Source organism: Haliotis rubra, unplaced genomic scaffold (genome assembly GCF_003918875.1).
Source record: "Haliotis rubra isolate DU_JTF1 unplaced genomic scaffold, ASM391887v1 Scf533, whole genome shotgun sequence".
Lineage (NCBI taxonomy): Eukaryota > Metazoa > Mollusca > Gastropoda > Lepetellida > Haliotidae > Haliotis > Haliotis rubra.
Genome location: NW_025767228.1, coordinates 383,548 through 411,019, shown reverse-complemented (window position 1 = coordinate 411,019; position 27,472 = coordinate 383,548). Strand labels below are relative to the sequence as shown.

General features: G+C 42.2%; 1 protein-coding gene across 1 annotated transcript in view; it reads right to left on the bottom strand.

Annotated features, from left to right (window-relative positions):
• Window positions 1-16,198, bottom strand: part of LOC124253157 (sodium- and chloride-dependent glycine transporter 2-like) — a 55,634-nt gene extending 39,436 nt beyond the window's left edge. Inside the window, exon 1 of the mRNA XM_046686874.1 lies at window positions 16,100-16,198. The gene's annotated coding sequence lies outside the window, so the exon portion shown is untranslated. The remainder of the gene's footprint in view (window positions 1-16,099) is intronic.
• Window positions 16,199-27,472: the final 11,274 nt, after the last annotated feature.

The window sequence follows — 27,472 nt, the reverse complement described above, 5'->3', positions numbered from 1 at the left end:
ATGAAGCCCAATGCCGTGAGAATGCTGGCGATGGTAATTTCTTCTTCCCGAAACAGAATTTGGATCCTGTCGGCCAACATGGTGTCCTCGTTCAAGACTCGGTTGATGGTTTCGCATTCACGTCTGATTTGTGATTGGAGGGCTTCCTGGTTAGAGGAAGCGGCTTCCAGTCCAGTGCGTTTCTTGTCTTCCAGGTCGCGCAATCTTTTCTCAATGATGTTTTTCATGGCTTCGTTGTCGTCGTCCATGATCCTGATGTGCTCGTCAAATTGGTTCAGTTTACCCATGTTGTTCATGAGTTCTCAACGCACGTTTTTCAAGGCTTAGTCTAGACCACGAAATTCTCTAAGAGGAAATTCGAAACCGGGCAAGGGTTCGTTCGAGTACGTGAGCAATAATTTTTCGATTTCATCTGACACTTCTTTTGCGTGGTGGGGCACTTCTGCAGTAATCTAGCAGGTTAAGTTTGTCGTGTATTAGTTGATTACTGCCACGGCGACTGGCTAGCGTCGACAGGGCAAGCGTTTCTCTCGTGTGTTTGTTCATGAGATCGACCTCCGGATGAGATTTCAATTGTAGTGTCCATTCGTTTTCGATTTTGAACTTCGGATAGTCGCGACCCAATGGTTCGACGTAATTTTCATCGCGCTTCAAAGCATCGTAATATTCGTCCACTGCCTTCTTTAAAAGCTTGTTGCCCATGGTGTCCCCCATGAACGAGGTGTCCATTGGGAATATCGTCCGCCTTTTTTTTATATTAAACTTATAATATACATAGTTTCAATATATAAACAATGTCGCTCCGTGTCAAAGCCGTTCGTCAGTCGGTGGCATCACCAACAATCCAAGCATGATCGATCAAAACCAGACGCTGCTGGTGCGAACGACGTCATCGTCCCCAGCATGACTCGACTGGCTTTTCACATCACATTGGAATCCACGAACGACAAACAAATGATCGTGAACATTCTGGATCAAGCCATCGTCAAGAAAACCACCATCAAAGTCAGCGGGAACGAGGTGCTGAGCATCGATGACAGCGACAGTGTTTAACTGTTATGCGGACCTCTGGAGAACCTCGAATGAACGCAATGACATGGTGTATCAGTATCAAGGAATTGGTCGTGATAACGACGTATCGAATAACCTACGTGTGGGAAAAGTTTACGCGCCAGACCAGCTCGGCCAAATAACAGCAGGAGAAAAAGCCACCGCCAAGGTTTACAGGAATCGGTTTAGCATACCGCTCGACATTGAGCTGCTCGAGGGGCACATGCTGTTTTACCAGGCCGCGCTGGGCAACAGGCTGGAATACGAACTCACGTTCAACTACTACGTCAAAGTCATCTACACACCGGACGACACCGAGGCCAGCTACATCGTCGACAACATCTCGCTGGAGTTCAACATGGTCACGAGCAAAGAACTGGCCCGGCAGATTCGCATCCAGTACCCGGGAAAGCTGTCCATCCTGTACGACCGCGTGTTGCGACACAAGACGATCGTCAAGGACAAGAGCGATACATTGTGGAACATCAACCTGAACGTGCCGGCACGATCGATGAAAGGCATCTTGATCATTCCCGTGGCGGAATACTAGCCATTTCGAAGAGACAACGAACTGACTTGGATTCCCGATATCACGGAAGTGGAAGTGACAATCGAGGGCGTTCCCAACCAGCTGTTCAGTCAAGGCACGCGAGCTTACCAGCAGTGGGATGAGTTAAAAAATTCTACCGGCCATCAAGCGACAATCGCCGGATGTCAACGACGTCTACGTGACACTCCATAAGTACCTGTGTAAGTATTACGCGCTGTGGCTGGACATGCGATCCAAGGACGACGACAGACTACACAGCAGCGGACGTCGCATTGGCAACGGCAGTGAGGGGATCACCATCCAAATCACAAAAAAAAGCTCAAAATCCGAGCAGCAAATTCAAATTATATTTGTACGTGATTATGGACGCGGAACTAAATATAGGCAATGGAAGATTCGTGCAAGTCATTTATTGATTTACCTCGCGATCCCCACTGCGCCATCATGTGCGGTCAGACGGGGTGCGGCAAGACGGCATTCGTGCTGCTCATGCTGGAAGAATACTATCGCGACATGTTCGACCATATCGTCATTTTCTGCCCAACTTTACGGGAGACAGGACGTACAAGGAGAGACCGTGGGTGATGACAGACCCGGACGTGCACAAAATCTATCCTGGAACTCGTCTGCAGCATTGGTTTCGCGCTTACCATGACAAACTGAAAGGAGTTCGTCCTGGACGACTGCAGCGCCAACAATGAGATGTTTAATAAATTCGGTGCTGAAAGATTTATGTGAACAGACGCGATTGGTCACAATGTTTCACTACAAGGACAGGGATTCGTTCGAGGACTGCTTGCGAGAAAAGAACGTGATCCCGACCAAACAAGAACAAGAACGAGTTAAGAAACAGCTCGCCGAAACGACTGTTGAAAACCGCCAAACCCATGGAGTATAAAGTCTGTTAGCTTTTTAAAGCAAAGTTCTAGCAAAATTCTAGCATAATTCTAGCATAACTTAAGCAAATTATTTTATTTTATTAGACTTAAAAATCGTTTGTTACATTATAAGATGGAGTGCGATGAACTTCTCAAACAAATGTTGGATGATGACAATAATAGAAACGACAAGCGAGAGAGACTGGTGGCGCTCACAGTTGGCGGCAAAGCCAAACAATACGTTTGTGGTGGGGGTGACAACACTCCAGAAAAGATTCACAAAATGCCAACTGAAGAAATCGACACGCTGTACGCAAGATACGAATCCAGTCTCGGAGCCGAAATGACAAAAACCATAGGGTCTGTCAGAACGCAAGTCTACGCCAGCTTAGCGTCGTACTTCCTTCCCATTATGCCGGAACGTCGACTTTACCTGTGGGAAGATCCCGAGAATTATCCATTTATTGACCACGCTTTGAGCGCTGTCAGCTGTGTGCTGGACCACAGATACGGCATGTTCTTAGCTCCAATGACTGCAGCGATCATCACGGCAAAGCATTGTTGATTTAAAGATGAAAAAATAATAATGATAATAATATACAACATGGATGCGCACCAGGAGGAAACGACAATGCCGACGGAGGAGGAAGCAACGACAACACCGATACGACTAGTCACCAAGAATCCTAAAAAAGTCGCCGACGGTAGAAATGGTGGTGTACCCAAGCACCACAAAAATATTAATAATACTCTGTGGATTGTTGCAGCAACGGGATTAAGCTTGTGATGCTATATAATAATAACAAACAACAACCACCACAACAGCAGACGACGCAATTAGAATAAAATCCTCATGTTATGTTATAAACAAAAAATATATATCTATATATATATCTATATATTATATATACACACACGATGTCGTCCGAAGGAAAAACATTTGTAAACTATGCATATCACGCCGCCGTGGTCGCCGGACTAACCATAGGTTACGCTCGTTCGCCTATGATTAAACTTGATTTCAACGTGCCAGAGATGGGCATGCTCATCATGGACTTAGGGATGGCGAAGGCCACCAAGGACATTCTCGTGAAACAAGGAATGATACCGGAAAATATTTTGAAGTAATATTATAATATTTAAAAAGAAATGTCTACGATCGCCATGATGGTCGGCCATGATTAGTCAACGCCCTCACATTTTCAGGCAGCAATTATCTCTTCTCCAAATTACGAACGTTGAACGCGGCCGAAGTGGAAGCAGAACGTAAACGTCAAGATTTGGCCTTGGAGAAACTGCACGCTGGGTGTAGCGGCGACCGTGTTGATCGCTAACAATTAGACTAAAATATATTTATGTGTATATACATAAAGATGGGAAGGCGTACACCGTGCATCGTATAACTGCAAGTACATGCTGCTAGGAGTTATACGAAACCTGCGGCAAGAAATGCACCACCGAATATTGTGGCATACACATGATGTCCATACAATAGGGTTTCATGAAATACACGTGTGAAATGAACTTGGCGAAAAGAGACTACCTGAACGAACGCAACTGATTGCTCAGAATAAAAATGTGACAGAGTTAACGAACAACCTATCAGAGATTTGACTTCACACCTGACTATAGCGAAAAACCTATTAGAGATTTGACTTCACATCTGAACATAAAAAACAACAAACAAAAAACTTTTTAGAGATTTGACTTCGCACCTTACTATAACGAAAAACCTATTAGAGATTTGACTTCGCATCTGAATATAATTATATTTCATGTTTTAAAAAGTGATATTGATATAGCAATGAACCAAAAAAAATCCTATTAGAGATTTGAATTCGCATCTGGATATAGCAACAATGCCAACTGTTTGAGAACTGAAAAGGATTGCCAAAGAACGCAGAGTGATCAGTTACTCCCGTTTGAAAAACCTCTGCTGCTGAAATTGCTCGGCATGAAAGACGAACCCACCATCGACACATCCATTGACACCTCGTTTGCAAAAATACGAGAATCCCTGGAACGCTTCACTCACATTGGCTCCGGCTGGGTCGTGGACACAATCGACACGGTCTACCTGGACATAGCAAATTACGTGCCGTTCAAAGGAGGGTCGTACCTGGACGTGCCACCGTACCACAAGAAAAAACAAGCCATGGTCAACGTCAAACACAAAGGCGACGACTGTTTACCGGTGGCGATCATAGCTGACTTGTATCCGGCTACCCATTTTACAGACAGACTTTCCAGCTATCCCTCCATCGAGGAATCCGGCCTCGACTACGGGGATAGACATGCCTACTCCCATCTCACAAATCACTCGAGTGGAAAAACAAAAGCATCTGGCTATTAACATCTTCGGACACGAAGGAACACAACTATTGTGAACAGGATAAGCCCCGTCCCAGATAACATCGTGTGAAGGATCAATACATTTCTGATCGAAAAAGAGGACAAGTATCGCTACGCAACGATTAAACGTTTCAGCAGACTGTTGTACGATAAATCTAAGCACGCCAGGAAAAAACACTTTTGTGAATGGTGCATCCACTGCTTCACGCAAACCGACCTGCTGGAATCGCACGGGAGGATTGCCGAGGCTTGGGGCAGACGGTCGTCTGAATCAACATGCCTGACGAAAACGACAACGTCTTGAAATTCGTCAACCACAAGCATCAAATGTCCCTGAGTTACATCATCTACGCCGACTTCTAAGCACTCATAAAAATCGTCGACACCGTCGCTCCATCATCCCAGACAAAAAAGTTTCACTCTCAAAATGGAAAGAGCACGAAGCTTGCGGGTTCGGTTATCAGGTCTTTCGATGCGACGGACAAACGAACACTCCCGTGGTCTACCAAGGTCCTGATGCGGACGAAGCATTTCTCACGTTCTTACAACACGAAGAGATAAAAATCAGGAAAGAGATGTCGAAGGATGAACTCACTCACAAGAAGGCTAAGAATTGCCACGTGGGCGAAAAAACCCTGAACGGGGATTCCGTTAGAGATCACTGCCACGTCACCGGCAAGTACAGAGGCGCCGCTCACAACACGTGCAACCTGAAGCTCAAAATCAATCCCAACACCATCAAAATCCCCGTTGTGTTTCACAACCTTCGCGGGTACGATTCCCACTTGATCATGAAGGCCATCATGAAGTCGATGGCAAAATAATGTGCATCCCCAACATTCTCCTCTGACAGTTTGAGATTAATCGATAGCGTTCAGTTCCTGCTGTCGTCTCTAGACAGTCTGGTGAACGCAAACGACCCGGACGACTTCTACATCACCAATCAATACACCGACGCCAAGACTCGACCCCTGCTGCTGAGGAAGGGTGTCTACCCCTACGAGTACATGGACGACTGGTCCAAGTTCGACGAGATGCGATTACCTCCCATCGACGGCTTTTACAGCAACTTGACTGATTCAAATATCTCTCAGGATGATTACGTGCATGGGATTAACGTGTGGGAGAAACTGGGCAGCAAGAATTTTGGCGATTACCACAACCTGTACTTGAAAACGGACGTGCTACTGCAGGCCGATGTGTTCGAGATATACAGAAAAACGTGCTCGAAACAGTATGGCCTGGACCCCGCGTGGTATTTCTCATGCCCCGCTCTCTCTTGGGATGCCTTGTTGAAAAAGAGTTAAATTGTATTTGTTAACGGATTACAACATGCACCTGTTCGTGGACAAAGGCTTGCGAGATGGGATTTCCAAACGATACCCCAAAGCCAACAACAAGTATGTTCCCGGTCAGGAACCCGTCAAACCGACCAAACACATACTCTATCTCGACGCCAACAACCTGTATGGCTGGGCCATGAGTCGGTATCTCCCCACCGGGGGATTCAAATGGGTCTCCTCGCCCGAGATGATCGATATGAATAGCATCGCGCCGGATTCGAACAAAGGCTACATGCTCAAAGTGGAATTGGACTATCCCACAGAACTACACGAATCGCACAGCAGGTATCAGCTAGCTCCTGAACGATTGACGGTGAACTGGGACTGGATGTCCGAACATCAACGAAACTTGCTGGGAACCAATAAGCCGGCTAACGTTGAAAAACTCGTGCCGAACTTGATGAACAAGTCAAAATACGTTGTTCACTATCGCAATCTGCAGCTGTACTTGTCGCTTGGAATGAAACTCACAAAAATACACAGGGTGCTCGAGTTCGATCAAAGTCCGTGGATGGAGCCTTACATCCGAATGAACACGAATGAAGCTGGCCACCAGCGATTTCAAGAAAAAATTGTTCAAACTTATGATCAACTCGGTGTTCGCCAAGACGATGGAGAATTTGAGAAAATGCGTTAACATGAAGCTGGTCAGATCCAGCGAGGAAGAAAAACTCAGGAAAGTCATAGCCAGCCTGTCGCTCAAACGGAGCAAGATATCCGACAATGACTTGGCAGCGCTGCACATGAACAAAAGCCGAAACAAATTCAACCGGCCCGTTTACGTGAGAATGTGCATCCTCGACGAATCCAAACGCTTGATGTACGATTTCTACTACAACGAGCTGAAAAAGCAGTACGGCGACAGGTGCGAAGTGATGTACACGGACACGGATTCCCTGCTCAAGGAAATTCACAGCACAATTCACATTGAGAAACAAATGCAACTGTATGACACCAGCGACTACCCCAAAGATCACCCTATGCACAGCCAAGTCAACAAAAAAGTGCTCGGCAAGATGAAGGCCGTTCCAAAACATGGGTATCCAGAATGTCAAGTCACAAGAATAAAAATGTGAAATTTCTCAGTTCAATATCGTGTATGGCCGCCCGTGCATTGACCACTGCCAAACACCGTCTCCTCATCGACTGCTTGATGCTTGTGAACACGTGGTTGGGGATTCTGCGACATTGCTCTTGCAAGGCAGCGCCAAGTTCCTGCAAATTTTGAGGTTGGTCCCTAAGACCACGAAGCCTTCTCCCAAGTGCATCCCAAACGTGCTCTGTTGGATTAAGGTCAGGGGACCTCGATGGCTAGTCCATGACGTTGATTCCAGCGTTTTGAAGGAAATTTCGTGTCAACATCGCGGTATGCGGCCGAGCATTATCATGCTGGAACTGTAGACCTGGGCCATGAGCCGCCATGAAAGGAACGAGTTCAGGGGTGAGCACCTGGTCGCGGTAAGCAGCAGCTGTGAGGTTTACACGGATGACCAGAAGTCGGGAACGGTTGTTCCCACAGAGCACCCCACACCATGCAACTTCCGCCCCCGAATCTGTCGACTTCCTGTACACAACATTGGGCATACAGTTCACGACGCCGTCTCCAGACTCTATGCCTGCCGTCCGCGAATCTGAGGGTTAACATGGATTCATCGCTAATGACAACTCGATTCCAGTCTCTCTGGGTCCATCGGAGGTGACGTTGGGCCCACAGCAGATGTTGACGTTGATGAAACGCCGTCAATATTGGCGCACGATATGGACATCGAGAATGGAGATTGGCAGCCCGAAACCGATTTCGAATGGTGTGTGAGGACAGTCCACCTCTGAACATCTCAGCCCTGGTTCATGTAGCCGGCAGAAATCTGTCACGTAGGTGACGTAGGACGATTTGACGGTCTTCTGCTCGTGACGTCACACGTGGACGGCCCGACCTTGGGCGATCAGAAGTGGTGCCAGTTTGTTGTAGATGACCTCGCAAGTCATACACAGTACGATGGCTGCATCCCATTGCTCTTGCGACGTCAATAACTGATCTTCCCGCTTGCAACATGCCAATGGCACGTTCACGTTGCACATTTGACAATCGTGCCATTTCAAGTACCGTTCGAACTGTGGTTTAAAAGTGTTTTTTTCAATTCTTGAGGCCAATGCAAACACGTGCATATGAAGAAAACTTCGATGCAGAGATCAAAACCTGATTTGGCACTAACGTCATTTGCACGACGAATGGATGGGTTTGAGTGGGTTTTGCTAACGTTTTTCTAGAGTCGAAGGATAGAGATCTCGGATACATAGATGTATCATCAGAGAAAAATTATTCATTATTTTTCAAATTACATTTTGTGAAGTTTCCTTTTTGACTCAGTATATATTACTTTATTACTTTATGTATTAATTTATTACAGCCTGCGCATGTACTGGAAAGGTGCGGATGCCATCGCCAAAGAAGCTCGAGTTTCAGAACAGAAAGCCAAAGCCTGGCTAAAGAAATAGCCATCTGGCAAGGCTACCAACCGGCGCCTCGGTACATCCCGAGAAGAAAATATGACATTTCAACGCTGAATCGCGTGCACCAAGCCGACCTCCTGTTTCTCCCTCACGACAGGGTGAGAGGTAAAACCTACAATACGCTTTGACAGTCGTCGACGTCACCAGTCGCTACAAGGAAGCCAAACTGTTGACGACTAAAGATTTGAACGAAGTCGCCAAAGCCTTAGAACGCATCTACAAACACAGTCGCTTAACATGGCCTACCGTATTGCAAGTCGATCCCGGACGCAAGTTCATCGGAGCCTTGTCGCAGCTGCTGGCCAAACACAAAAGTCCAAGTTAGACCCAACACTGCCGCTGTTACAGGTCATTGGCAAGCAGCCTGCGGTCTGCTGTTTATTTTGTTGACAGTTACATAGACAGATTCTTTAATACAAATGTATAACATCTGTGGTTTACAATGTGATTAGGTTGTCTGACAAAACATCCACTTGCACAGTTTGAGATCGATTGGGTCATTGGATGAAGAGATATTTACAAAAAAGGGTCCAGGTGCATTTCATGCCAAACTATAAGTCAAAATGAGTTGAAATTTGTGTCATGATACTTACAAACATACACTCATTTACAAACTCCAAAACATGGAAAAGCATGTATTTTGAGTAAAAGTAAATATTATCTTTTACAACATAGGCACTGTTCTTGTTTGTGTGTCCCACTGGTAGGGCGGGGTGACTTCGACTCTCCCCGAGCATCCGTGTTATCACTGTTTGTAATTTATTCCTGTGCTTTTGAAAGCGCGCAGTGAGGCAGATGATATCTATTAGGATTATGGAAATGATTTTGTCGGTTTTGTTAACTGCTAAACATTAGAGATAAATAGGACTGCATTTCGAACCGGGACTGTTGTTCCGATCTTATTCATTACGGTTCAACCACACGAGCAACAAGAAAAGCGACATAAATATTACCCAAACTGTATGTCTCTAATGTCGGATCCCCACGAGTATCCCAAACTCGCTTTCATATTAAGTTTAATTATAGGATACTTATATAGCGCACATATCCAGGCAACTAGTGCATGCTCAAGGCGCTGGTATTTTTCCCCTCGATCACTGGATGCCAATCTCAACGGCACATATTATCAATCTCAACTTCATGGGGAGTATACAAATCTTGCAGCGACTAGGTGCACCGAGTTATTGTGGCTTTCTCATCCTAACGAGGTACCCATTCACAGCTGGGTGGACTGGGACACATAGTCACAGTACTTTGTCCAAGTTCACTGCACGTTGCTGTACCCGCAACTAGGTGTTTGCACGTATTCCTGTGGCCACCATCTGGTCATATACCAACGGATTCATGGGTTCTTTTAAGTGCACAGGGTTGTGAACTGTACACTAGGGGTTGTGACAACGCTGAAAGTGTCTGCACACGAAGTTGACTCCAAAGTTTTTACACCCAGTCACAGGTGGGTTCGATCCCGACACCTCATTTTTATTTTCCATATTTCATGTACAGGCAAACATGTATAGATAACTTTCTTAATAATACAATGGTATATGTATACATGTATGAAAATGTACAGTTGGCTGAAAAGTATAATTGGCTGGATTATCTTCCAAGTAATAGATGTAATGTTGACCAATATTGAAAAAACAATTGTTCAGTTCCCGCAGATAAGTAAACATATCTTGACATATCATAGTGACGGACAATTTCATTTTTTAAATATTCTAACTTTGGTTTGAAACCATTTATGCTGCATCTGTAGATATAATGTTTGACAACTGAAATGATTTCATTAATCGGATTATTGTTTTTTCCTTTCATTCCCAATATAACGATTTTATTTGTAAGTTCCAGTTGTAACTGTACCGAGTTCAACCATGATTCTATTTCTTTCCATAATTTAAAAACAAATTCACATTCCCATAACATATGGTTGATAGTTTCTCTTTCTTGTTCACAAAATGGACATATTGGTGAGGATGTGTATCCCATTTTATAAAGTAGTTGTTTTGTTGGGAGGATATTGTGGATAATTCTATATTGCAACCATTTCAAGTCTATGCTTCGCGCACATTTATTCGCAATAATGTTAAAAAAATTCCAGTCGTTTTCAGTAAAATCACTCTTTAGAACTCTTTCCCATTTTGAAAAACTTGGCAACCAAACAAATTTTGAGTTCAAGAGGGAGGCGTATAGTTTTTACTCCCAATTATGGTGTCAATTTTGAGATATTAAAAGGATAGATTGGTTCGCTTAATTTCCTTTTAAATTGCTTTATATTCAGTGTTCGAGCATATGTTATAATTGCTTTTTTCACCGATTCATACGTTAAGAAATTGGTTTTTATTGAAAACGTTTCGGAAAATTCTTTATATGTGAGCAGTCTGCCTTCTTCATGTATTAAATCGTTCACAAAAACGACACCTTTTTTGTACCACTCACGATACAGAAAGGGGTGGCTATCAATTCTGATATTGTCGTTATTCCATAAGGATTGGCATTGTATTTCTTCTTCATTTACAATTTCTCTTTTACACATGGATATAAAGTTCGACCATTCTAGAAGTATGTCTCTCCAAAAGGAGTTAGTTGAAGAGGGAATTATTTCATTTTGTATATGGTAGCTATCCGTCAGTAAAAATTGTGTCCTGATTTTAAATTGACTGGTGAAGAGAAGCGTCCATTTGAGGTCATGACCGCTGATTCTCTTTATCCATTTTAGTTTTTGTGATGATATAATTTTTCTAATATTTGGAGTTTTTATCCCCCCATGCTCTGGGTTTAACATCATTACATCTCTTTTAATCTTGTCAGGTTTGTTTCTCCATATGAAATTAAAACACTTTTTTTGAAGTCTTTCAATGACACATTTTGGGGATTTGGTAGAGCTGAGAATAAGTGGTTAAGCTTAGGTAGTAGAAGTGATTTAAGAACAGTATTTCTTCCGTACGGGGTTAAGGTACGAGCTGACCATGTGTTCATTTGCCTTTCAATCTGAGCTAGTTTTTCGTTGTAGTTTATTTCAACCATATTATCAAGATCAATATCGAAATGTATTCCCAAGAGCGTGAAGTCTGTTTGTGACCAGTCAAAATTCCATTCTTTACACATCTTATATCGGGATCTCTTTTTGGAGCCTATCCATATTAGTTTAGTTTTATCTACGTTGACTTTCAAACCTGAAAAACGGGCAAATAGTTCTAATGTACTCAAAACTGCATAGAGGCATTTCTCTGATCCGTCTAATGAAAGTGTTGTATCATCTGCAAACTGTGATAGAAGATATGTTATACTTCCAAGTTTAATCCCCTTTATATTTTTGTTGTTTCGTATCATGATACCCAGGATTTCTACACACAACAGAAAGATGTACGGCGCTAGCGGGTCCCCCTGGCGGCATCCCCGACCTATTTTAAAAGGAGTTGACGCAAATCCATTTACCAAGACTCTCGATTCAATATCATTATAGAATGTTTCTATCCAATGTGAGATACTGGGTCCAAAATTAAAAAACTTTAATACGTTACTGAGATAGTGTCTATCTACTGAATCGAAGGCTTTTTCGAAATCAATAAGAAGAAGTAGGCCAGGTATCTGGCAAGTTTCAGTGTATTCCATTAGGTCATAAATAAATCTGGTTACCTCGCCAATATATCTTCCCTTGACAAAACCCTTTTGTCTTCATTAATAATACTAGGTAGTACCTTTTTAATTCTGTTTGCAATTGCTGCAGCTCCAGCTTTGTATGAGGTATTTAGTAGGGAGATAGGGCGCCAATTTTTCAGAAATTTCTTTGGTTTATTAGCTTTAGGTATACATGTTAACAATCCCTGTTTTTGCGAGATCGATAACTTTCCATTTTTATAACCACAGTTTAGTGAATTAAGAAGGAATTCTCCTAAATCTTTCCAAAAGAATTTAAGAAATTCTGTAGTAAAACCATCAGGCCCTGGGCTTTTTTCATTTTTCATGTTTTTAAGAGCGTATGAAAGCTCGTTCATTTTTAATTCACCTTCCAGGTTACATTTATCATGGTCATTTATAACAGGTACGTTTTCGCTTTCAAATAGTTTGACCAGATTAACATCGGACTGGCCCTGTGCAGTGTATAATTTTTCATAAAAGAGTTTTGTTTCTTGAAGTAATTGTTTACTTTCTGTTATAGTTGTTCCATCATTCCTTTCCAAAACAGTTATAGACTTATTTAGGAAATTTCTTGATTCTAACTTTAAAAAGTATTTTGTTGGTTTTTCACCTTTTTCGACCCAAGTTGCTTTAGATCTTATAAGCATTCCGTTTATTTTATGGTTGAACAATTTCATCTAGCTCATGTTTTAAAACATTTATTTCATTTAGTAGAGTTTGCTTAGTGTCACCATCCTCATTAAGATCTAGTTTTTTTTCTAGTTCATCTAGCCTAGTTTCTAAGTTCTTTTCTTTTTCATTTTCAATTTTCTTTTTAGTGGAAGAGTAGTAAATTGTTTTACCCCTGATCCCAGAAACCCTTTCCCCTAGCTAAGGTAGAAAAGGTCATAGACAGAGAGATTAGTGAGTGGTCAGAATTTATACTTGGTAGAATATCGCTGTTGTTAACCGTAGATAGTAGTCCGTGTGAAATCAGGAAGAAATCTAGTCTCGCTTGTTTGAGGGGGGTGGGTTGCCGCCAGGTGAAGCGTCTAATATCGTAGTTATGTTCACGCCAGGGATCTTTCAGATCAAATTTATCAATCATTTCAAAAACTTTATCCCTTGCCTTGGGATTATTGATGTGTTTATAGTTGAAAGTGTCTAGTTGTTTGTTCATAACCAGATTCCAATCTCCACATATACATATTTCATCACTATCATACTTCATAATTATGTCCATGATATTCTGGAAGAAATCTGGATTATCCTCGTTAGGTCCGTATATGCTGGCTACGGTATAGGTTACTTCGTTACCTAAAATCTTAAGGGCAACGTAGTTTCCAAACTCATCTAAATTGCTCTCTAGTACTTTGAACTCGAAGTTGTTATTAAATAGTATAGTAGTTCCCCTAGCATTACTTCTGAAACAACTTATATAACACTCATTATATCCCCATTGTTCTTTTATCTTCTGAATTTGATCAGGTGTAAAGTGTACATCTTGCAAACAATATATATTTCCTTTTTTCTTTCTTAGGAAATTGAATACCTTTTTACGCTTTAACTTATTGTTTAAGCCCCTGCAGTTTTGAGATAATATCTTAAGAGTTTCCGCCATTTTTAACTATTTGTGTAATTCCAGCCAATCTGGGGTCAAAACTACTCTTAAGAGTGGGTACAGAAGCTATTTCAATACATTTTGCCTGCTTTATTGGTATGGAATACTCCCGGTATAGAAACAAAGTAACTGAAAGCGGTATCCCGCTTAAACATTTAAAAACACAAAATATACTAAAACAAAGCATATCGTGATGAGAGGTAAATCTACCCCACAAATAACCCTCATACATAAAGTAAGTACAAAAGATGACTTCAAAGTCTTACAGTATTGAATAGTGGCTACACGCATACGCTTGTACACGCATACGCTACACGCATACGCTTTGTACTTGTTGTGACTGCTATTTTGATACACTAAACAAACAATCTTTTCTTTTTCCTCTTTCAAACATGTGTGCGACGAAACATGTGCTTACACGAACACGAGAGCATGAAGTAAAACAGTGAAACTGAAAGACAGCTGTGGTCGTTTCTTGGTTTTCAGCCACAAAACATGCGTGAAACCGACTTATGGTTAAAAACACTGACACCTTGGTAAATGACACCCCAACGAAACAATACCGTGATAATGAAAAACAAATCTCATGCCAGTATACCAGTGAGTCTTTCAAATGGTTGCCCCTTTAAGGTTACAGCATGTTCAACTTGACCTGATCAAGTGAATACTAATGAATTGCATGACCGTGTCACAGCTGGCTGGGTCTATTATCTTGAAGGGGTCCACCTTTGTCAGTTGATTGTCAACATGTCTGAACAGCCGAGACACGGTCGCCGTTTCACATCTCAGTGTCGAGAAATCGTCAGCAATATCCTAACTTTCTTTAAAAATGAAGCTACAAACATATTACAGTTGAACATGAAATAGAAAAAGTGATAATTGAACTGGGTGTAGAGAGTGATAGCGCGAGTGGAACAGATTGTGAAAGTAACTGACGTCTGTAAGGTGCAAAGTTAGTTAAACCAAACTAGATAAGCATATGACTATAAACAATTTAATTAAAACATGAAATGATTGTGTTTTTTCAGAAGTGTTGTTGGTCATGCATATGTAGAGTAGCTCAGGCCAAGCTGAACGAGCTGTAGATATCGACATTTCCCATTCAGCCTCCCGTCCGTGGTCAGCGTTTCATGTTACCCCAGCCAGTGGTTGCGCCGTTAAGGGAAACCAAATGAATATTGGTCGTTTACAAGCAGCCGTCTTAAGTCACATGATCTTCAGAAACAGAATAGTATAAAGAGAGCTCCGTGACAATACTTTCATTACTTAACATAGGAACTCTAACCTTTAAAAAGAGATCAACAATGAGTGAGTCAGTTGATTTTTAAGCATACATCAGTAATATCTCTTTCATATCGTGACGGGGACAATTTACACATTGTTAACCTCTCTTAAGTGTTATAGAAGCAAGGAGTTTGTAACTTAAGGCATCTATACTTGTTAAACTATTTAGCCTTGTAGCATTATAGGTATTGTTATGTCGTTATATTCCCGGGTCTGTGTGACAGACATGTGAGGTCGAGTCGGTCATCGGTACTGCTTCATGAATAAGCGCAATTTTTTAATGCATCTAATGCATCTGCCTATGACTAGAGTAAAGTATGGGCGTATTGAATAGCTTATCGTGATCACATGTAACTTGATGATAGGCAGTTGCGTTATTTACAGTCCCACTGTACGATACACAGCTTACACGGGGACCAGCTGTAAATGACGATATACATTGTGTTATTTGTCTATCGTGAAAATTAAGCACAGGGATTTACTTCTAATCAAACGCTGTCTTCGAAACCATTACACTGACGTTGACATATATTCATTAACCTGTATCCATCTCAAAGGTTACATACATGATGGCCGCGTGCATATGCGATTTGGAATTGCTCTTCAGCAACCCATGACTGTCGTAACAAGTGACTAACATTATCGGGTGGTCAGGCTCGTTGACACGGCTGATGCCATTAGTTGGTATTCATTCGTGAAAAGCAATGCGCTTGTGGGAAATCACTGGATTGCATGTATCAGAAGCGATTATTTACAGATCGCTGCCATGTACATAGAGATGGAATGTTGCCGATTGCAGCTTCAACTTATCTCAACTTTTGCCTCTTATAATTTAGGTTATCTTGTTTCGGTATCATCACGGCGTTGTTAATGGAAAGTGCATAGAACCTACCTCTGGTATTTGTGTCGGAGGGGCACATGGCGACAACGTGATGAGGCGATGGATTTCGCCAGTCAAAGAAATGACTGACACAATATACCACAGGCTTCAGATATACATGAGAGCATTCGTAAGGAGGACGTTGATTGGCTAAGAGTCAACCAATGTCGTAAGTTTGTGCATCGCGTCAACGTAGGATTGTTCAAACTGAATCAAAAAGGTCATTGAAGCAAACATACAACAAGAAGTCAAGACACAGAATGCATGCGTTGTCTCTACACTACATGATCGACAAGCCCATGAACACCAGGGTTAGAACCGGTCTTCAGCAACCCATGCTTGTCGTACGAGGCGACTATCAGGATCGGGTGGTCAGGCTCGCTGACTAGGTTGACACATGTCATCGTATCCAAAGATCAATACTCATGCCGTTTATCACATTGTCTGATACAGATTCGATTATTTACCACCTTGTCTGATCCAGATTCGATTATTTGCAGATCACATAGAGCTGGAATACTGCTGAGTGCGGTTTTAACAAGAAAAACATAATCATCCAAACTCCGTTCAACTCCTGCGAATGATAAAATAATCAGGAACTATCTCCGCCCAAAGTATATGTGTTATGATGGACCTCTGCTACCATTATGGTCGTAAGGGGAGAAAAACCGGATTGGTTACTTTTTTGGTGATTTTCATCACAGAATTCTGCTCATGATGTCGGTGACCAGTTCCTTTGTTTCAGAATCTGTGACAGAGTTACTGTATATTGGTTACTGAACGAGACTCAGTGTGTCAACAATTAAGAATCATGTCATATTTTTCCACTATAGCTATAGTTTATATATACACAAAGAACTTAGTTAGGCACAGCCTGAAATAAACTGACATACAAAAGAATGTACACACCTGGTGTTTTGGGGTTACTTTCCAAAAAGCGGCGTAAATGTTTTGGAAATAGTTTTTGCAGTGATATATGTCATTTTCCTAATATGTTGCTAAAACACCACATATATCGTTCCCAAGTGCGAAGTTGCCAGTCAAAATCACAACGCTTTTCAAATATTCCCCAAACACCAGGTGTGAAGTTTCTTTTGTACGTCAGTTCATGTCGCCAGGGGCATAGCTACCATTATAAACAAAAATCCGGGCTTACACATGATTGTTTCTAAAATGGTTGGGCAAGCCCTCAATCCTATGTAACTATAAAGCTTTGCAGCCTATCGACAAAATTGGCTTGCTACGCGCATGGTCACGATTGAATGAGCCCCTATCGTAACCCTTCGGAGCATATATGGGGACATGATTTGAACAAATGGATCCTCCTGTACAGAACCTGGAACAATTGGAAGCTGCTTTACACGAGGGATGGCGTAGACTGTCCCTTCAGAGGATCAGGAGGCTGACAGGGGGTATGAGGAGAAGGGTGCTGTCTGCCATACAGTCACATGGTGGTTGCACTCGTTATTGACCTTGAATCGTGTAAGACACGAAAAATGACATTTTGAATGTTCACATTCACCACTAAAGTCAACATTAAACATTCCACGGCCATACTTGTACAGACATGGTTTTCTATGTTTGCTTTTTTAAATGAGCAATTATCATCATAAAATCAACATGGATTTGTCATTTGTCGTTTTTGTATGAGTCAAAACCCATGTTTTTCCATCGTTGTCAGCACGAGAAGTTATATGTACGTGTTGAAAACCTACATACATGGGTGCTATGTTAAGTTCTTTGTGTATATTTTCTGAGGGTAGTTCAATGATAAGACAATGTTACAGAAATTATTTGTTTGTTGTTCAACGCTGCACTCACCAATATTCCAGCTGTATGGCGGCGGTCTGTAAATAATTGAGTCTGGACCAGACAATCTAGTGATCCACATCATGAGCATCGCCACGATGACATGTGTCGTCCAAGTCAGCGAATCTGACCATCCGATCCCAGTAGTCACCTCTTGCCACAAGACATGGACGTAGTTTGACTTCATCATAAAGACGTTTGTTCTTCATAGGATATAGGTAGCATGTAAGAGGTAGACCCAATGCTGTGAAAAGCCGAAACAGACAGCACTCTATGGAATACTAAAAGGGACATTGTTGAATGTCGGAATTGTGGAGCAACTATGTCGCAACTTGGTTATTTTTGTGTGTGTCCAATTATCAATCGAAATTTGAAACCGCAATGAAAACTTTCCATGTAAACTTTAGTAATTGGATATTGAGATCATGAGAAAAAGATAGATCATCATGTTTAATGTCTGTTACATAGACGTTAGAAAGGAAAAGAGGGGCATTGGGTAAGCAACAATGCCTTCCTTGAGCAGCGAGAATCGCGGTGCATGGCTGACCCACACCTGTCTAATTGCCCTGGGCCGCCAGTCTAAGTAATCTTAGGCTCAGCATACAATGCTATACTTAGTCTAACAAACCCTTGTAGAAAGTCGCGTCAGCTAACTTTTGAACTGACCAATCATAAAATAGCTGACCAAATCGCGGAAGTTAACATCCGCACATACCGCTTGAACCTTTACCTCGAATATGCATGTTCTCGAACCATTCTGAATGCATATTTGAATGTGAACTTCCTGCAGTATTCATGGTATTGTTTACTGAGCGACGAATTTGACTGATTGTTCACTCTTGACTTGCCAGGAAGATATCGGAACCTACTGTGCTCACCTTGGTCTTGCTATTGAAGTTCACACAAGGTTCCCTGATAACATTCAACACTGTAATAAAGTTGAACACTCTGGTATAGCCCTTTTTGCGTCAGAATATATAAGGCAATATCATGTCCAAATGTTTGTTGCAATAGAAGGTTTAAAATCTCGATTTTTAACTTCCAACAGGTGTGTATATATCAGTAAAGTAACTGTTAATAACAATCACCATCTCGATATGCTCAAATTAAAACCAGTAACTTTTCAGTTTATAATAAGTTATTACTGCTAAAAGTATGCTATAGAATAAGAGAGGCAAATTGTTTGGATGGCAATATTTTAATCTCCTTACTCATAAATCTGACATTTACATTCACTATATCTTGTACAAATCTGCAAACATGGATTGCAAGACTGTATGTTTTGATAAAAATGCTTATTTTTGAAACTCTGCTGAATCTTCTTAGTCTTTGTTAGTATATTAAAGATAATTATATCATTTGCATTACTTTTCCAACTCCTCTAAACATAAATGAAATTAACACAAAATTATGCATGTTGTGTTATCATAAATTACAGATGGGTATTCCATGTAAATGAAAATCCTTGCTGCAGTTAATAATTTACACCAAACATTATTTCAGCACACCGTGTCTAACAATCAGATTCACCACACAAATCTGTGTAATATAAATCGGTACTGTTGCGTGACTGATAGGGATAGTCGCCAGTGTGTCGGGTGTTCATCGGGAATGCATCGGCAAGCATCATGAGCAATCGTTGGTGAAGCGTGAACGAGTCTTACCATTATTAAGAGGCAGAAACGGTCACGTGTCATCCCCGTAATGCCACGCTTCACATCCGATTAACTCTCGACACATCCCCAACATGGAACCGACAAGCTAATTGCCTAACAAAGCAGAGCTGTCAAAGCCACGCATCTGTGACGATCCACTTAATTACGTCAGGTTCACGTGTTACACGCTTTACATGAGACTGGCTGAAAAGGTATAAAAGCATCGGCGACCGAAGTCCAACTGAACATCACTCCAATTTCAACTGCTGTAACGGAAACATGGCAAGAACAAAGAGAACAGCCAATAGGAAGAGGGTGAGATCACCCACCCCACCACCAGAAGACATCCAGGATGCACACGGCAGCTTCAATCATAATCATAATCACATCTGGACCCTGTTGCGAAGTGTTGAGAAGAAATTGCCATCGATTAGAAAAACAAAGGCATACTCCACGACTCTCCTTGCTCTGGAGATCAGGTAGTAGTTCAGCTTCTGACAGACCTCTTCTTGAGTAGGGTTTCATTAGATATTGACGAAGGGCAAATGCATCATCTGCAAGTATGAAGAAAGGCATATCCAGATCATCATTTGGCAATGGTTCAGGTTCGGGTATGCATATGCTGCCATCTTATATACACTCCTTGAACTCTGAAGCATTGAAGATTTGTGCATCTGGCATATGACCCAGGCCTCCGACGTCCACCCATAGAAATCTGTAATTAGCATCAACAAGGGCCAATGAGACAACGGAGAAGAAACCCTTGTAGTTGTGGTAGAGGCTTCCACTACCAGGTAGCTTACGAATCGCGACGTGTTTTCCATCGAGGGCATAAACAGCATGAGGGAGATTCCATCTCTGCTCGAATTCTAGACTGACGGTCTTCCCATCCCCTTGAGTGACAGGACATGCAATTACTGTATACTTGTATAGGTCGACGATTGTTTGGCACACCTCTGGGAGAAAGATGGCTATGGTGTGTCTTGACACTATGAAGTGGTAGGAGAGGGAGGGGTACTTGTCTCCAGAGGTTAGGGGCCTTATGGTAACTGGTAACTTCAGACCTGGGTGCAGAGCTTTCCTGAAGTTGGTGTCTTTTTGGGTACGTCTGGGAGACAGGGAATTAAGCAGTTCATCAAACATATCGGGAGGCATTTGCAGATAGTTGAAGAAAGAAGACGTGTCTTCGAATCTGAGTTCAGATAAGAGATTGCCATAGTTTCCAAAGTGCAATCTTCTTTCCAACCTCAACCACGGACTTACCCAAAACCGTTTCTGTTTTCTACTTCTTTTTGGTGCCTGGTTCCTTTTGTATCGATAGATATCTATCTCCAATCCCATATGTTGTTGCAGCAAAAGAAGAAGTTGTGCAGCTGTGAGCATTTTGCTAGATAATAAGAATCCGCTGTCATCGTCAGCTTTTATAGCTCAGAATCGGGACAATTTTGTGGTTTGGAGGCCAATGTTATGTGTCTTACTCGGCAATTATACGTACTTTACTCGGCGTCGATCGGTTATCTTCGCTTGTAATCGGAAATTACAGCAATGAGTCTTCGATATCGTAAGCCATGCATCACTATGTCGGTGAGCATCATGAGGAATTGGGAGTGAATCGTAGATATATCGCCGCAGAAACGTGACATAAACGTAGGCAGTCGGCCAATACTGGGTGAAATCGTATCAACAACGGGTGCTCAATCGCAGTGTTCACGTATTTATACGTAAATCTACGGTCTCTTCATCGTCTATTACATAGGTTAGATACTGCGTAGAAAAGGAAAATATAAACTAAAACTGGCCGATTGAGAACCGTAACATCGTAGGTGACGAATTGGCACAAGTCGGGGTAGTCTTGTTTGGTCGTAGCCAAGTGAAATCGGGGCATAAGCTTTACATAATAGGTCGATCATAGGGCTACGACTATCGTATCTCATATGCTTTAACATTGACTTAGGGTAGTCGTATCGCTAAGGTCGATTTGTGAAACAAGGCCCTGAACTACAACTAAAGTGGTTCTCTGGTGAACTGATCGACATCCAATGATGGAAGGAAAATCAAAGCGCCTTTGAGCAGCTGACCTGGTTATTGGCGCTATACAAATGTTAAAATAATAATAATAATCCATGACCTTCCGTATAGGACGTATGGCGGGACGACCTTGATGGGGTGAGCGGGCTGTGTCATAACTGTGCGGGTACAGCGACGTCTTGGAATGGCAGTGGTCACTGCAGTCGGGACCCTTTGCTGGAGGTGGGTCACCGGTATCCATCTGTCCTATCCCCTGGACGTCCCCCATGTGCACCCGTGATAATCCAGGCCAGAACTGATCTTCAGTAACCCATGCTTGTTGTAAGAGGCGACTAACAGGATCGGATGGTCAGGCTCGCTGACTTGATTCACACATGTCAATCTCAATTGCGTAGATCGATGATCATGCTGTTGATCACTGGAGTGTCTGGTCCAGACTCGATTGTGTACAGACCGCCGCCATATAGCTGGAATATTGTTGGGTGCAGCGTAAAACTAGAGCCACTCAGTCTGGACATTCTCCATGTGGGTAATCGGTAATTTCATTATAGTTCTGATAACGACACAACATTGCAAGTGTTTCGATGGCAATAGACATGCACAGTCACCTGACGTTGAGACATTCACCCCAAGGGCCATCAAAATATAATCAAGACAAGACAAGACGAGACAAGATTTTATTAGGTCAAAAACCAAAATAATACATGTGATTGACAATATTGATCTTCAGCACATGGCAGGATTATACACACAGTATAAATTCTGTATGTAATGATTATGGCACTGTCCAAGAGCAAGTGTATATATAGTATACAATTATAAGTATTCATGTTTATTTCTTTCATTCATTACATAATAAATACAGTTGGTAACGTTAAACATAACTTCATCATTTTCACTTTTCAGCATTCTGACAAATTTAAACATATTTGCATTTTCAAGGAGAGTAAAGGATAAATATCGCTGACGTATTTCCTGATACTTAGGACAAATAAGTAATACATGATACTCGTCTTTAATGCCATGTGGACAAAAGGGGACATTTCCTATCAATAAATGGGATTGTTGGTACACTCCATCTACCTTTCTCAATCATAAACATGTGAGAACATAGACGGAAACGTGTCATGGCAATTCTGTACTTTTTAACGTCAATATTAGCGAAAAATTTCTAGAAGCAAAGAGTTTCCCTAATATAAAGGACAATCTGGTTTCACTTAGAGTTGACAACTGTTGTTTCCACATTTGGGAATATTTATCTCTAACCCTCTGGGCAAATCCTCTCACAAAAGCATCACTATTGGGAACAAACTGAGCAACGCACGCATAGCCAAAACCGAACCTAAAAAGGGTATCTCTCAACAAACTTGCCAAATTTTCAGTATTACGATTACATTCAAACTATCCAATAATGAATTATATATCAAAACAATATATCTATCTTCTCAAAATCTTTATCCAATATTTGGTAATACGTACAAGCCTTAAAACTTTCAAAGGATATGTACCCATTTCTCAATATAAAAATGATGACGGAGTTGACATTTTCACATGTAGAATATGTTTCATGAATTTTAAATGTACCATTTCAATGGCATCGGCTTCCATAAAACTCCAATCCTCACAGCCATAAGAAAGAATGGGGCAAACAACTGATTGAAATAACTGATATTGTACATCAGGAGTACCATATGCACTGATATTGAATATTTTATATAAAGAACCAACTGCCTTTTGACCTTGTTCCGACAAAGTTTTCTGAGCCAGGGAAAACTTCCACCTAAAGAAAATAAACCAAGATATTTAAAATTACGGACAACCTCGAGACTTGAACCAATATATGCCAAAGTTTCCGTCTTTGCTTGCCTACCTCCTTTGCGAAGAATAACAATCTTATTTTTTTTCAATATTAATAGTCAATCCCAATTTTGAACAATAAATATACATCATATCCAAACCATCTTGCAATCCTTTAATACTATTACTGAAGAGAACCATGTCGTCGGCAAATAACAAGAGGAGCAAACGCACATAAGAAATAACAACACCTAGGTTGCCAACAGTAGATAACCAAGACTCGTGGCATGATGCGCAGTTTAATGATAAAACATCATACAATTAAGCTTCGCAAATAGACAACATTTTTGTGAGTCATGTTGTGCACGTCGTTTATCGAGATGCACATGCACAAACGTGTTGCACGTGTCCACGCCGACAACTGGCGTCATGACAATTAGCGTTCAGTGCAGTTCAGTAATTACTGTGTTGACATCGGGTTTTTTTAAAAATATATTGGTATATATCTTTATGTCCTTTGTGCAGTTTCTTGCTTAATTGTATCTGAAGTCATTCGTGGAGTGGAAACAAAATTGTGCTCAAAGGAATCTATACACCGCAAATAAAAATAACATACTGAGATAATGAAACCATAATGAGCCATGTCCGACACGTACAGACACATCCCTTCCTCGAACAAACGACGATTGAGTGAGTTTAGTGTTACGCCGCACTTAGAAATATTTCAGCTATATGGCGGGGTTTGTAAACAATCGAGTCTGGACCAGACAATCCAGTGATCAACAACATGAGCATCGATCTGCGCAATTGGGAACCGATGACATGTGTCAACCAAGTCAGCGAACCTGACCACCCGATCCCGTTAGTCGCCTCTTACGACAAGCATAAACGCCTTTTGTGGCAAGCATGGGTTAACAAACGACGAAAGAAGTTATTCGCAAAAAAGGTACTAGAATCTGTACTTTACTAAGAAAGTTTAATCCCAAATATAACATATGTTTCGTTTGACCACTTTCTAAATGATATTGTGTAATCATAGCTTTCGGCCCTGGGAGCCGATAATTTACACTTATCAGAGGGGTACACAAAGTCGGCAGTCTTGACTACCAGTTGTCTGACTTAAATTTTTGTGGAAGTCGCGGTGGCTGAGCGGGTTAGACGGCTGACGTTGTGTGCTGGCGATTTAGGTGCCTGACTCAACGACTCAACCCAACAAAAATACTAGAATCTGTACTTTACGTCGCAAAGAAAACCAAAACGACTTTTCTGATGCACGAAATGCACGTGCATACTGACGGCACACAACATCCTACTCGACAAGTGAGCAACACAGCACAAAAAAGGACAAAAATATGCCACGTTTGAGGCAAATCGAAAGAGAGAGAACTATCAGAGTGGACCAAGAAGAGACTAACCACCACGTCATTACCAGAACTTTCGGATGCACCCGCGCAGCTGTCATCAGACTGATGCAACGACTAAGACAACGCCCGGTGATGATCGTCGCATCCGGACAATTCAACTGAGAAATCGTTTTGTAACGGCAACGCCAACGGCGGCGACGGCACTAGGACACCGTATCAGTTGACATACAGTGTACCTGTGACTAAGAGAACATGGTATTCGAGCACGTCGACCCTAACGCGTAGTGCATCTGACTCTTCAAAACCGACGTCGTCGATTGACATGGGCCACGCGAGTTCGACGTTGGCAGATGCGTGACTGGCGATGTGTGCTGTTCATCGACCAGAGAAGGTTTTTGGCTGTACAGTAATGATGGCCGGGATCGTGTTTACAGACGAACAGGTGAACATTTAGCGCCGAATTACGTTCCGCAAGTCCGAGCCTTTGGAACCGGTAGCGTGATGGTGTGGCGATCTTAAAACGAGACTTGTGATTATTCATCGCAACCTGAAGGCTTGAAGATAGAGGGATGAACTTGTGCATCAGGTTGTGGTGCCAATTATCCAGCAACAAGCACGTGACATTGTCTACCAACACGATTACGAAAGGCCCCATACAGCAAGTCTGACAACCGACTTTCTGCATGACGCTAAAATCGTCGTTTTCCGAGGCTACCATGTTCTCGCGACATGAATCCGATAGACCGCTTATGGGACTACCTGGATCGACAAATCAGGAGACTACCAGCGCCACCTGTCACCGCTCAAACAACTAGAAGAATGAACGTCATTCATCGTCATAAGTCATCGATGCAGAGCCAATGGTGCTCACACTAACTATTGATTCAACATTATTTGACATTTTTCAGAAAAATAGAAAAAGTTCAGACTATGATACAACCCACCTTTCGTTGTCAGTCAAAGGGTACTTTCGATTTTGTATGAAATGAAATTGTGTACACTTGCTGTAGAACTGAATACTCTAATGAAATTAAACAGATGTTCATCATCATATGCTGTTATTACCTTTTCAAGTATGGTCAAACACACCGTATACTTTCTTTTGAGCACTGGTTTATCAATGATTCATGTAAGAATAATATTCTGAGTCAAAAAAGAAACTTCACATTTTTCTTCAGGGCACTATAAAAGAACAAGAGATGGTAAGATGGTTAAATTGTTATTATTTCATTGCTGAGATCTGTGTGATGTACTCGATACACTGACAGTGCCATAATCAGTTCCTTTAGGCTACACCGCCGTTCATAAAAACATGGGTATACAGAATGTCAAGTCACAAGAATAAAAATGCGAAATTTCTAAGTTCAATATCGTGTATGGCCGCCCCACGCATTCACCACTGCCAAACACCGTCTCCTCATCGACTGCTTGATGCTTGTGAACACGTGGTTGGGGATTCTGCGCCATTGCTCTTGCAAGGCAGGGCCAAGTTCCTGCAAATTCTGAGGTTGGTTCCTAAGACTACGAAGCCTTCTCCCAAGTGCATCCCAAACGTGCTCTATTGGATTAAAGTCAGGGGACCTCGATGGCTAGTCCATGACGTTGATTCCAGCGTTTTGAAGGAAATTTCGTGTCAACATCGCGGTATGCGGCCGAGCATTATCATGCTGGAACTGTAGACCTGGGCCATGAGCCGCCATGAAAGGAACGAGTTCAGGGGTGAGCACCTGGTCGCGGTAAGCAGCAGCTGTGAGGTTTCCACGGATGACCAGAAGTCGGGAACGGTTGTTCCAACAGAAAGCACCCCACACCATGCAACTTCCGCCCCCGAATCTGTCGACTTCCTGTACACAACATTGGGCATACCGTTCACGACGTCGTCTCCAGACTCTATGCCTGCCGTCCGCGAATCTGAGGGTAAACCTGGATTCATCGCTAAAGACGACTCGATTCCAGTCTCTCTGGGTCCATCGGAGGTGACGTTGGGCCCACAGCAGACGTTGACGTTGATGAAACGGCGTCAATATTGGCCCATGATATGGACGTCGAGAATGGAGATTGGCAGCCCGAAACCGATTTCGAATGGTCTGTGAGGACAGTCGACCTCTAAACATCTCAGCCCTGGTTCGTGTAGCCGGCAGAAATCTGTCACGTAGGTGAGGTAGTACGATTTGACGGTCTTCTGCTCGTGGCGTCACACGTGGACGACCCGACCTTGGGCGATCAGAAGTGGTGCCAGTTTGTTGTAGATGACCTCGCAAGTCATACACAGTACGACGGCTGCATCCCATTGCTCTTGCGACGTCGATAACTGATTTTCCCGCTTGCAACATGCCAACGGCAAATTCTTGAGGCCAATGCAAACACGTGCATATGAAGAAAACTTCGATGCGAAGATCACGTGATCGACTGCACGTGCAAAACCTGATTTGGCACTAACATCATTTGCACGACGAATGGATGGGTTTGAGTGTGTTTTGCTAACGTTTTTCTAGAGTCGAAAGATAGGGATCCCATTTCGGATACATAGATGTATCATCAGAAGCCGCACGATTTTTCAGTTCCAAAAAATCGTACTGCAATCGGTGGGCACAATTGCTCCTGCAGATGGATAAATATCCTATGAAATGTAAGTATTGGCGTCATGGACTGGCAAGCGAGGTCACCTGACCTGAATCCCATCGAACACGTAATGTTAGTTTTTCTCTTTTCCCATCCTTTTAATGCAGGGT